This window comes from Ctenocephalides felis, unplaced genomic scaffold (assembly GCF_003426905.1).
Source record: "Ctenocephalides felis isolate EL2017-DRISC unplaced genomic scaffold, ASM342690v1 CF-g0.4_SCAFFOLD_03555, whole genome shotgun sequence".
Lineage (NCBI taxonomy): Eukaryota > Metazoa > Arthropoda > Insecta > Siphonaptera > Pulicidae > Ctenocephalides > Ctenocephalides felis.
Genome location: NW_020539709.1, coordinates 5,519 through 20,154, shown reverse-complemented (window position 1 = coordinate 20,154; position 14,636 = coordinate 5,519). Strand labels below are relative to the sequence as shown.

The window sequence follows — 14,636 nt, the reverse complement described above, 5'->3', positions numbered from 1 at the left end:
AAGTAGCCCCTAATGCTTTGGAACTTATTGTTTATATGTCGGATTAAAATTAAACAGTTTTAGATATTAATTCATAAAACCATAAAACGTAAGTGACAAAATAAAATTTATATTCAAAATAAAAAATTTCATAAAATTCAAAAATATATAATTTTGATTAACTGATCATGAGAAAAATGTTAGTGAGTCCGCCCCCATACGAAATAACTAACCTTTAGACCGCGCATGCAACCAACAAAACCTTGTCGTTTATTGGTATCTGGTTTCTGATTAGATTGCGGTAGTCCTCCCAAATGCAACCAAGTTTTGCTGGACCATGGCAAACCAAGGAATGATTTGAATAGCTGATCGCCACTCATTGTTAGAGTATCATTAATTCGAAGTGAAGCATTGCAGTGATTATGTTCTGGATTGAAGACCAAGCTGAAAAAAATAATATAAATTATTTTTAAAATTTATTTGTTCACAAATGTATTAAATTAAAAGACGGAATGAAAATAGGACAGTGTATAGGACAAGCGAACAAGCATAGGGTGTTAAGCCTATGGCATACAACTATGGGAATTAGCTTCCAAATTAAACGTCTTGAAATTCAAAGATATTGAAATACAATATTAAAAGATATTAGCACTGGAAACGATGATTTACAAACTCATTCAGACAAGTACAAAATCCGCGTCAAGGATTATCTAAGCTCATTTGCAAGAAAACTCCGATAGAATACTACCAGAGACAGAAACGGTCTATTCTACATTAATCTTCAACCTAATTCAAGTAATTAAGACCTTTGCTTAATCACCGTCAGTTGTCAGATTATTTTGTGTTTTGTTTTATGCTTTTATTTTTATTCATAAAGGTTCACTACTTGCTCTTTGTGGATAATTGAAATAATTATTATTTGATCAAAAAAATTCATATTCCACAACTTACCTCGCTCTTATACTCATTTCATTTCCATCGTTAACAGGAGCTCTTGTTTCTCCAAGAATCATTGTTTGCACTCCACAACTAAATTCGAATTTTAATAGACCTTCTTTCAAATAAACAGTCATATAAGCGTCGTCACCAACAGTAGCATGCAATAAAACTCCATCAGGAGCTAAAGTACGGGCCTGTACTTTCACATCGATACTTGGATTTGGGCCGTACAGGACCGAATCGGGCAAACGATGTGTCAAAAACGAAGTACCACCAAAAGCGGCTGTCGCAATATTTATTGGTCTTGAGCAGGTGCTGCCGTGGTATTTAAATGTACAAATGCACTGAAATAAAAGAAATAATTTATATGATAATAATTCATGTAAATGCAAAAGTTAATGCAATTATAGTCAGAATTGAAACAATTACAATGAAAGCGGTCTATATGAGTTGTATTATTATTACCATTAGACTAAAATCATAATTACGAATATTATAAAAAATTGTAATAAACACAAATATTGGTAAAGGTAAATATCTGGTAACTAACAAGCAATGAATAGTTGAATAACAAACAATATATTTTGTATATATTAAATAAATATAAATTACATTCAGGAAAAAATGTAAGGAAAATTAAATTCTTTATGGGGTGTTGAGAGGAGCAGATTACACACATAGATGAGATACTTATAAGTTTTTAATTTTTATAACCCGTATAAATTTGGAAAAAACTTCAAAATATTTAACATTTTTAAGAAATCTGTAATCAAATTTATTCTTATTACTATACGCATCAAATGCATAGATTTAACCTTTACCTTTGCTCCCTCAGAAGTTGTTATACAAGTACCACCATTTTCGCAGAATAAATTTCTGCACTCGTTACCATATACAACCGTTGCTGTAGAAGTCGTCAAATCCAAATATGATGTAAAAGTTGAACTGATAGTTGACGAACTTGTCCAGGGCCTTGTTGTGTCTGATTCGGTTGATGTCTGTCCTGGTCTCGCATCGGGTTCATCGGTGAAAAAGTGAGATATATCAGTAACATTTAATAACCCTGAAGGAGTAGTGATAGTACTATCAGTTATTTCAGATGAAGTTGAAATAATAGATGTAGTTTGAGGATCACTGGGCGAGAACGTAATTGTTGTAAATTCCGTCGTATGTTCCGTCGATTTATTAATTACTGACGATTGTGGTGCAAAAGTAGTTGGAAATATTATATTCGTAAAATCTTCCGTTGTGGTAGAAATTTCTTCGATTGTTCTTGGTTCGACAGTATCTTGTGCTTCATTGATTTTTGTAGGGACATCAAACATATGGGTAGTGAGCTCTGTGCTAGTTGGTTCCGATGTAAAAGCTATTATTGTGGTTGGTATCTCTGTGGTCGGAATTTCTGTTGTTGTTGATAAAGAGGTTGTTTCAATGATCGTAGTGGTTTCAGTTGTCGTAAAAGTTATAATTTCGGTAGTGGTTGTAGTTAAATTTGGGCGAACATAAGAACAATCCAATAAACCATAAGGCAGTTCTAAACATTCGCATAGAAGACCTGTAAATAAAGCCATGTGTGTATTAATAACTGTATACTATTAGTTAAATCTAAGTTAAGCATTGAGTTTAGAAATATAACATCTTTATATTTTTTCAAAGCTATGTTGGTGCGAAAGTATAATAAATATGTCTATAAATTCCCGAAAATCTGATTATGATAATTTCAAAAATGACTAATATCTGTGGTTTTTTATATTCCTTTTAATTTTGCTTTCTAAATTTACGCACAATTAAAGCTATATCATTTATTTTATATTTCCATATTGTATCCACATAAAATTGCGGAACTCCTTTCAGGAATATGTATTTCGAAAAACAAAATAACGAAAAGTGAATAAAGTAGAAATGAATGCATAATAGAAAATGTTAAAAGAAATGTTGAATTAGACCCACAAGTAAGTAAATTTTGCATCAAAGTTGTTTCATAATTTAAAATAAATTAAATCATGTTTTTAGAGTAGTTTATGTTGTTTTTGTTCTCAATGATGTTTTATATTGTTTATTATAGTATTAAACTATTATAATGACCAAAAACGAAATAGAAATCATACTAGCTCCCAAAACGTGATAGATGCATGTACCTACTTATTTAACAAGTAATATTTTTGCATTTTTGAACTTCCCGTAGTTGGATATATTTTTCAAAACATAAGTATGAACTAAGTTAGAAATATTGAAATGCAAGTTTATCGTCGTTATTCTTGGCCACAAGACTAGACAAGACAATTCATATTCATATGCTTCTGCATTTTTAAAAAACTTGCATCTTAGATGTTGTAGTATATATACAACAAACAGATTTGTAATTTTTCTTGCAATTACAACAAAATTGTTATGAAAAAATGGGATATCGCATATACATTTTTAATTATATCACTGCCCAATGATGAGATAGTCGAGTGATATCCTAGACAATAATAGAATATAATATATTTATAATGAGTGATATATCAGGTTTTCCGAAAACCCAGTTAACTATGGTTCAAGAGTATACTCCCCTGGTGTAAAAATCAGTTACCATTGGTTGTCTAAATGGCGATTTTTGATACAATCAAAAAATATTATCAAATTTCAAGACGTTTAGAATGTTTTGATATTTTTGACCTAACTTCACGATATGTGTAAATAATGAATTGAGGCACAGATATTTAGGTTTAAGGGCTTAAATTCGCATAATGATTAGTTATCTAATAGTAAATAATAATAAAAATCAGAATGCAAGTTTGAAAGTATGTTCTCTCAACTCACCAGATATGCCTTGAGGACAGGAGCATGTAAAACCATCCACTCCATCTATGCAGGTCCCTCCATTAATGCACCGAGGACCTAGTTGACATTCGTCATATTTCTGGTCGCATTTTTCGCCATGGTAATCAGGCACACAATAACAACGCGGATATCCGAATTCCATGAGACACAATGATCCATTGGAACATGGATTATCAGAACATTCCAGAACTGGTCGTTCGCAATCGTGTCCCGTGTAACCTATTTAAAATAATGGTCAAAATATTTTCTGCAGGATGATCAAGAAAGTCAAGTAAGTAACATAGTTTGATGAGATATACTGTTTTATTTCTTTAAAAATGTTGAAATTTCAATCTAATGCAATTATTTTGTAAATGTTGACTTTGTTTAGTCGTATTCTTTGACTTATTGTATAAGACGTTTATGTCATTTATCAAACATGCAAATTATTTAAAATATTTATTTTAACACTTTGGGGACGGGTGTCCACCTCAGTGGACAAACATACTCTGTTAGGCACAGACTCAGTTTGCATCGAAAAGTTGAATAAATTACATATAGCAGTGATAAACAATATTGTATTTTGAAAATAATTTTAAGTTATTTTAGTAGTATTTTTAGCCTTTTCTTTGCTATATGGTCTTTTTTTTAATATTTAAAACGACCGAGCGCTTTTAAATATGGCAAAACGGCTGGTAAATTTTGTGATTTAAGCAGTAGTGAAGATGAGTTTCAAATAGACATTAATACAGGCAAATTTTACGAAATTACTATTCGCACCGATGATAGTGATGAATGTGATGATGATATTATCCAACCAACAAAAAGAAGAAGTTCGATAAAATAAATGAAGAGCGGGAAGACATTAGCGAATGTGCCGATTCTCCTTCAATAATCGAGTTTGACATACATCAACAAACACCCCGACTACAAATACCAAGCAATATAAGACATCCAATAGATTATTTTACTTTATATTTTACAAATGAATTATTAGCCAATATAATAGAAAAATAAACCATTATGTCAGCAAAAAAATTACCAAATATACTGACTAATCAGTGGGATATTCTAAATGCGAGTGAAAGAAAAAGGGATTGTATTGCCTGTTCTAAGAGAAAAGCACCAGAAGGGAGGCATTTTATTGTAAAACATGTCAAAAGCAACCAGCTATGCATTTTGGAAATTGTTTTGAACGTCACCATTCTTTATAAAATGATCAAAAATAAATTATTATTATAAATGTATGTCCTTCAATGACCACAAATTTTTATCAAACAAATTGCATAATTTACACAATGAAATCAAGTTTATAGCCGGTAAAATAGATTGTTTTGAAATCGGTGCCGTCCCGAAAGTGTTAAATTCGAAATCAAAACGCTCATTAAAGCTTATTTGATAAGGAGATTTTTATGTTTTCCTTTACAATTACATATTCGTCGAAAAGAAATATTAAGAAATCAACGTCTCGAAGAATTTATATTTGCTAATATAATATTACGTATTTATGAAAAATCAAGAAGTTTAATACCATACAATTTAGTTGCCAGATTTTTGGCTGTGAGTGGAGAGCGATTTAACCCTCCGTCGGTCGGATATTTTTTCACCTTCGAACGGTCGGAAAGGTCTGGCTGGACCACCATTCATTTTACATGCATTTATATGGGATAAATGAGTTTTTGGTAATATATTATATATTATTTTGGTATATATATTAACGATTATTAGCAGTAAATATTTAAAGTTTTGATTTTTTCTTTTTCTTACCGTCTTTTGCATGTGTTGAACTTGCTTATAATAAAAATATTACATATTATATTATATAAAAAAATTAAGAAATATAAAAAAATCGTTGCTTTTTTTGTTAATTTTTCTGATTTATATCAATTAAAAACAATATTTATTTTTTTTCGGCGCCTTTGAAATGAATGTGAAATTCAAATGAAAAAGAAATGAGGTGCGTCGCCTTTGAAATGAGCTGTAAAACTCAAAGTGAAAATATAATTTCACTACAGGTTTCCAAAAAAAAATTCGAACGCAGTACGGGTAGAAAAATTGTTGATAATGTGTGCATTACTCGTCCGATTTTCAGTGTTTGCGATGACCAATAAGTTTGGTAGGTTTTCAATGAACTCTCGTCATGAAAATACTAACATTCATGTTATAACACATAGGAAAGAATATATACAACGCAGTTTGAATAGAAAATACCATGAAAAAAGACAAAATACTGGTTTACATATCTCAAAAAGCGTATATTTCATACAAAATGTATGGGTGGTCTAGACAGACCTTTCCGACCGTTTGAAGTATAAAAAAGTTAATATCCTTATAATTTTCCTTCTGTACGTTTTTTCGTCCTGATTTTTTCATTGATCGACAGCTAATGAAATTTTAGGAAAAGTCAAGAAATTTCAAGTCGATAGGATTACTAGAAGTATTGTTTTTTTTTAATTGAAGTCGAAAAAAGTCTGGCCAGACCACGCCGACCGACGGAGGGTTAAACTTCAACAACGTGTCAATATAGCATGTCAAGGATATTCAGTACGCACGTAATATAGGCAGTAGCGGCGCCAGGCGTCGGCGGTGTCGGTGACCGCCGACGGCCTCGCGCCTGTGGGGGCCTCGCAAGAGGTTCCGGAAAAATTTTAATTATTTAAAATTTAGTTAATTTTCATACGGATGTGCGAGTAAAGAAGGTGATTAGTGGTTTACAGGCACGATCATTTTACTCTCTTATCTTTTATGGACATTATCTAATATTGTCTGTCAACACTATATAGATTATTAAATCTAAACAACTTCGCGCAAGCTAATTCTCTGGTTGTTTATATTTGTGTATTTCTTATGCGAGTACGTAGGAATTCATACGAGTGGGAATCTTAACGTATCAAAACAGTAATTACATATGATCAATAAAAATTGATCAATGAGAAATAACAATGAGATAATAACAAAAACTGTTAATTTGAAACTAATCATTGTTTCACACCGTCAACACAAGCAATTTATTTTTTTAAACATTCTATTGGGATGATCAGTTCTTTCAAATAAAATTGATAACCTTTTAAACTTTTTTTGTATCTAACAAACCGCTGAACCTGCAATTTATCAATACGAATCGAATGTTTTTTAAATCCTTTAAATCGATTGATCCGCTCTGATGTCGTCGTCAAAAAATTAAAATGTCTTAAAAAAGCGACATTTTGACATTTCTGAACCAATTTTAAAAATTCAAAAACTGATCGAAAGTTTTCAGTTGGCAATCGTGCTGAATAGTTTTTCGTCAAGATCGACCGCACAGTTTCTTCGTAATTTATTGTAAAAATATTTTTTCAAAAAAAACTTATTCTCATCTAACATAAATTTTATGGAACTACGATAAATGATTAATTATAAAAACTCATTAAATTTTAGAATAATGGGACGAGCTTTTAGACCATGTATACCTACTATGTGATGTGCGGATTTGTGCACTCAAATTAGTATTATTATAGCTTTTTTAAATCTAATTAATCACTTGCAGATTGCAAAATTTTGTCTTATTAGTTATTAAGTCGGTGATTTCCTACCATTTTTTATTCATAATGATCGAAAAAACATAAAATTTGCCAATCAAATGGTTTGGCAAAAAAGAAACTTCTTCGCGATAATTATTTAATTTTAGTGCTTTTCTAATAGCTGGAGAACAAACTATTTTTGCCGAAGAGTTTGTTTATTTTAACTTGTGTAATTTTTGTCTATTTCAATTGGTGTATTTATCTGATTAAAAATAAATCTCATATACAGTTATAGTGATCGCAAAAAAATCGAAAACGAAAATTTTTATATATCTTTAAAGATTTCTTAACATTTTGGCAAATTTTCGTCGACGATTTCGCGAACATGGATCAACCAATTTGAAAAGTTCAGAAAACATTTAACATGTATTGAAGGTAAGAAGACGTGCTGATTAGTTTTTGGCAAGGCAGGATAAGCCGTTTTGAAGATACGGGGCAAAAAGTGCTAAACTGATCACATTTTTAGGAAGGCAGGTCTAGCGGTTTTGGAAATCCAGTAAAAAAGCACAACAAAAGCCATTTGGCATATGCACATCAAATTATCAGATATTTTATAAAGATTTTAATTAATAGTGAGTTAAGTTAGACTGCAACGCGGCTAACGCAACGTGATTGCTTTGAAAAAAAGTTCGAAATTTTCAACAAAATATTTCAAATTAAAAAAAGTCAATTTCTTTCACTTTTCAAATTTTTTTAAAGCTTTTCAAAAATTTAAATTACGGCACGAAAAGTTTCAGCAATTTGCCTTTAGGCACGATGCCATGCACCACTAGTCAACTTGCAATTGGTAAAAAAGGGGGGCCTCGCAAACGAATTTCGCCGACGCCCACGAATGGTCTAGCGCCGCCACTGAATATAGGCATATCGAACTAATATATAAACTCACAATTTGATGATGAATTCAATTCGAAATTGTATAACAAACATCACGTAAAATTGTTAGATTGCACACTTCAAATAGGTTATTTTTGCTTTTCTTTCATTTTTTTAACTTCCTGAAGAAGTTTATGCAGAAAAGTAAAAAATTGTTTGTCCACGCTTTAGCCCGCAATTCTGAATCGATTTCGAAAATTCAAAAATAATTCGAAAGATATTGGTTGGGAATCTACCTGATTAGTTTTTGGTAAATATCGGCCGGGCCGTTTTCTTGTAGTAAAGTGTTAAAAAATTTTTTTCGACGATTTTCATGATTTTTTTTGGTGATAGATATCATGGCCTCCTAAATCATACCAAAATATTACGGCCCTACAATAAGTCGTTTAATTTTAAAAATTCGTTAAAGTTAGCAAAAATTGGTATCATTTTTTTGGCATTTGTCAAAATTAGAACTTTCATCCACGTTTGCTCAAAAACGCCTGAACCGAATTCAGAAATTTCAAAACTATTTGATGTATCTCGATCAGAGTTTTCGTTTGTCACTTTTATGCAACGACCTGCCGAGCCGTTTCTTTGTAATTTGAAAAAAAAAATAAACGTTTTGTCCACATTCAAGCTCATAATACCGAATCGATTTTAAAAAATCCAAAACTGTTCAAAATATATTAGTTGGGAATGATACTGATTAGTTGAAAATCTACCGAACAGTTTTCTTGTAAATAGTTGTTGAAAAAAAATTTAAGCCGATTTTTATGGAACTTTTTTTGGTGATAAATATCATGGTTCTATAGAACTTACTGAAGTATTACGGCCTTACGACAAGTAGTTTAAAAATTCATCAAAGTTTGAGAAAATGAGACGGTTTTTTGACGTTTGTTAAAATTAAAATTAGACAATTTACTTGGTATAACGATGGAGTACTTAGACTTAATGAACATACTAAAAAATTAAAGTTCTACGGAAACTGGTTCAAATTAATGTGTAGTGGTTATCACATCTGTTTTACACGCAGAAGGCCGCCGGTTCGATCCCGGCCAAATATTTAAAACAAATTAAATTGCATTTTTTTTTAAATATATTGTAGAATTCGATATTCAATTCATTTATTTGATTTGCTTTAGTACGCATATACAGTGGTGTTGTGCTAATATTTTTTTGTCGGAACGCTAAAATTTAAAATCCGGTTCAAAAAATTTGATATATTTCGATAAGAACTCACAAATCTAATATATTGACTTTTTATATAATTAACTCTATTATACACAGCTAGTCTTTACATTAAATTGTACAAGTATGAATCATTGAGTACATAATTTATATTCTTCAATGACATTAATCATATTTATTCTGGTATTATTTGTATTCATTAATACCTACAGGTATTTATTATGATATAAAAGTACTCAAAGTAATCAAGACTTATTACAATACTTTATAAGACTTAACCTAATAATATGATAGATAACCTATTACCTTATCATACTATATTATATTATTGTATATCATCGATAGATATCTATTATCTATCATACCGTGAGATACATATACCGTCATTAACTTATTATATACCTACATACCTTTTACTTCTTATAAATACTACTGTCTAATTTATATATTCACCTATATTATATAGGTTTACCTTACGCCCTATGTATTATCTCTACCTATCTATTGCCTATACCGGGAATTGAACCTGGGACCTCCGCGTGGAAGTCGCGCACCTTAACCACTACCCTATCGGATACCCCCACCAATAATATAATATGGGACGCACTGTTGTTTCCGCGGGTCATTTTCTAATTAATTAGGTAATTAATACTAAGGTGGCGCGACGACACGCGAAAAAAGACGGTTGATTGTAGCGTTATGGTGGTGTAGTGGCTAAGGTTGTCGCGTGCCACGCGGCGGACCCGGGTTCGATTCTCGGTAGGGTAAATGTAGCGTGTAAGAGAAATTATAGCTAATAGGATATATAGTAGATATAGGTTAGGTGTATTCGGTATACAATGTAGGGATTTGAGAGTATATAACGAAATATAGCGTATGGTACAGATGTAAGGCGTGTAGTATAGAATGCAACGTATAGGCACACGTAAGGCTATAAAAATACATGAATAGGAACCTATGATGTAGATGTTAGCGTATAAGAAATGCGAATGAATGTAAGATTTAATTTATAAATATTATTTTTTCTATAAGAAGTTCATACACCTCAATTTGTTACTAAATTAAAAACGACTTTGATAAAACCAGTGGTTTTGTGCTAATATTTTTTTGCCGGAACGCTAAAATTTAAAAACCGGTTCTAAAACCGATTTCATGTTTTTCCAGTTCCGTTCGAAAAGGTAAGAAACAAAAAATTATTACAAAAACCATTTGTGCACATATATGTATGTTTATTACAATAATAACATTTAATAAAATTAGTTGAATAATAACGTATAAAATTTACTTATTAAATCATTTTCTGTATGTAGCGATGTTTTTATATTTTTTCTTGTCGGAACGTGTTCCGGCTCAAAAATGATTTGCCGGAACGATGTTCCGGCGCGTTCCGGCTCGACAACACCACTGCGCATATAGTATACTAAATATATTTAGTATACTATATGCTTACCAAAGCAAATTAAATAGAATGAATTGAATATCAAATTCTACAACATATTTAAAAAAAATGCAATTTAATTTGTTTTAAACAAAACTAGAATGTTTTATGAAAAACTTACCAATGTAGCATGCGCAAGCATAATCTGCAAGTTTATCTACACAAACACCTCCATTTTGACAAGGATTAGAAGCGCATTCATCTATTTCCAATTCGCAAAGACTTCCTTGCCATCCTAAAATAAAAATTTATAATAAAAAATCAAACTGACTTTCAAAATACATAAAACTCAAAATAATTGAAAGTTCATCAACCTTCAATGGCAAATTCATAGTTCAGGTATTATTATATGCCAATTTTCTTAAGTTAACTATTTTAAATAATTATGAGTGGTTATTTCATTTTGATTCTAAATTACTATTTTATTACAAAACATTGTGAAACATAATGTGATTGATACCTGGTTGACAATCGCAATAAAATTCTAATCCTGGACCTTCAACACATTTTCCTCCATTGCGACATCTTGCAGAGCCTGTAGCATTACAAACGGCCACATCTTGTTCGCAACGGGTTCCCAGAAATCCAGGGCCGCATTGACATCGGTAACCATTTGCAAAATCCCAGCAGTCCCATTATTTAAGCAAGGATTCGATAAACATTCGTCAATGTTTACGAACAGTCATCACCTGGCATTGGATATTTTACGATTTTATTTAGTTATAAGAAAGAGGAACTACGGGAAGTTAATTAAAAACTAGTTGATTTGCAAGATTGCAAGTTACATGAACTTCCCGATATGTGTAACTAATCGACTAAATCCATGATAAATAAATTAATTTATGTGTGATTAAAAGTATTCAGAGTGGACATAACTCGGAGTATTTTCCAAAAGCAAATTTTCCCAAATCAATAATTTTTATAATTGAACTAGTTTCCGAAGGACTTTAATGGTACAGTAATTAAGACTGAGTGCTCTATCGTTAAACCAAGTAAATCGTCTAATTTTAATTTTAACAAACGTCAAAAAAACTACTCATTTTCTCAAACCTTGATGAATTTTTAAAATTAAACTACCAGTCATAAGCCCGTAATATTTCTGTAAGTTCTATAAGATCATGATATATATCGCCAAAAAAGTTCCATAAAAATCGGCTTAAATTTTTTTTCAACAGTTAATTATAAGAAAATGGGTCGGTAGATTTTTCACCTAAAACTAATCAGTATCATTTCAAATTAATATCTTTCGAACAGTTTTGGTTTTTTAAAATCGATTCGGTAGTATGAGCTTAAATGTGGACGAAAAGTTTAACACTTTTTCCCAAGTTACAAAAAAACGGCAGATCGGCATTGAGATACCTCAAAGTGTTGTCAAATTTCTGAAATCGATTCAAGCGCTTTGGAGCAAACGTCGATCAAAGATCTAATTTTGACAAATACCAAAAAACGATTCTAATTTTTGCAAACTTTGACGAAAGTTAAACGAGTTGTCGTAGGGCCGTAACATTTTAGTATGATCTATAAGACTATGGTATCTACCGTCAAAAAAAAAATCATACAAATCGTCGAAAAAAAAATTCAACACTTTATTACAAAAAAACAGCCCGGCCGATCTGTACCAAAAACTATTCAGCACGATTCGCAACCAATTTAAGTGAAAATAAATACATCATATAACAGTTTTGAATGATGTTTTACTAGTAATATAGTAACACTCGTGATGCACACATTTATCAGTGTCAACCATTATAGTTTGGGCGTATCGGACTTCCGTTGCATTTGTACGGATTTACACCCTAGTCGCGCCTACAGAAGTTTTACTTCAAACAAACTTATTTTTAATAGTACCGAAAACGTTCGATAACTTCAGCCCCATGATAAAAACTTTTTGAATTAACAAATGTAAAATTTTGACTTTCATTGGTATATTCGTTTGTAAATTTACATGTTTTTAAATTAAAATTATAAGTTTTGAATTGAGACCTGTGAATCCATCGGGACACGAGCAATTATATTGAGCAACTCCATCGATACAAGTACCACCATTTTTGCATGGTGAAGACCAACACTCATCCCAATTGGTTTGGCACTGCACTCCCGTATATCCATCGATGCAAAAACATGCATACGTACTGAAAATGATAATAAAATACTTGTTTGAGAATGGAAAAATTAAATTCAAATAAAAATTAACGGACTTCGATAAATAATGCACAATATATGAGAAAAATGAAAGAAAATTTATTTCTGACTTTGACTTACTAGTTAGTATTATGAATTGGAATACCTGGGGTTTATACAAAAATCTACTAGGGTTTATACAAAAACCGACATTTCAGAAAAGCGGTTTTCGAATTTAAATTTTGCTAAAAAACCTGTTTTAGACGGTTTTCGAATTTTATATAGAAAATAAATTTTTGCTCGAATATTCTGTAATTTATCAGCAAAAGTGTGATTTAGAGCAGTATTAGACTGAATTTATTTATTGTTCAATTTAATGCATAGTAAACAAAAATATTTTAGTTTTAATTAGTAGAATTAAAAAATAATAGTTTATCTTGATTAAATAACTTTGAAAATAATTATTCGTTATTCATGCATCATTTTTACATATAAGAATGAAAATATTTTTATGATAGTGAAAGGAAAGTTTTCGAATAAATAAAAATAATACATTTTTAAATAAAAAAAATCATTAAATAAAAAAAATAAAAAAATATTAGATGCATGTTGATACATACTTGCTAATATCAATTTTAGTTTTAAAAACAATTAAGCTAAACTTTTATTTCTGTTCCGAGCAATTTTGATTAATTAATTTTAAACATGCAAATTGTTTTTTGTTTATTAAAATTTAAAAAAATTTAGAACGTCTATCGAATTGCTACTGAAATAGAATTTACTCTCATACTTGCGAGCAAATTATGCTTAATTGTTTTTAATGCCTAATATAATAATTCTAAAATTTTTGTTCTTTTATTTATGGCTTCTAGGGTTTAAAACTCTTTTTAAGTTTGAGTAGAGAAAGTTACTTCTTCAAGTCACACTGATTTAAATGAAAATATACTCTGGTAAAAAAATCTAAATTAAATATATAAAAACTTTCTGGGAACCATTGCAGACTGATAAGATATCAAATGCTATTGAACCAATATGATTTCAAGAATCAAAACGCTTTCATCTATTTTTTATATTTGGCTATATTTGTCATTTTCCATTTAGACAGTGAAAACTGGCTTTTTTCACTAAAAAACCGGTTTTCGAATTCCATAATTTTCGCCAAAAAACCGGTTTTTGAAAACCCACAAACCCTAACATCTACTCAAAGAATTTAAATTTTTTTGAATGGTGAAAAACATTTTGTGAAGGCGCAGAAAAATGATTATCTAAAAAAACATTCCATGAGTTATGTATAGGTTTAACCTTGGAAAATTAATGAAAATGCAAATTATTTGCAACAATAAAATTATTGAAATATTTCATATATAATTTTCACTCTCCTCAAAATATCTATTTCAATTAAAAATTTATTTTTTTGCAACTGTGAATGCAGTTGTTATTATATCCTGACTTATTTATAATGACACAACTGTATAAAATACAGTAGTACAATTATACAATTTATTATGCAATTTATTTTCGTTGATCAACGTATAAGAAAGTTTCGGAAAAATAAAAATTAATATAAGATAAATATTAAAAAAATATGTCATAAAAAACTTAAGTTTTATTTGAATAATTACTTATGATTTGCAAAGAAACAACTAAAATATAACCAAAATTTATATCACATGTAAACTAAAGTAGAACGATTTTTAAATACATTTGTCTCAGCAACGAGCGTTCGAACGATAAAGACCTCAGTGTTGAAT

General features: G+C 30.4%; 1 pseudogene; it reads right to left on the bottom strand.

The window, feature by feature from the left end:
* Positions 1–212: 212 nt before the first annotated feature.
* LOC113382670 lies at positions 213–14,082 on the bottom strand (annotated as a pseudogene).
* Between the last annotated feature and the right edge of the window lie 554 nt (positions 14,083–14,636).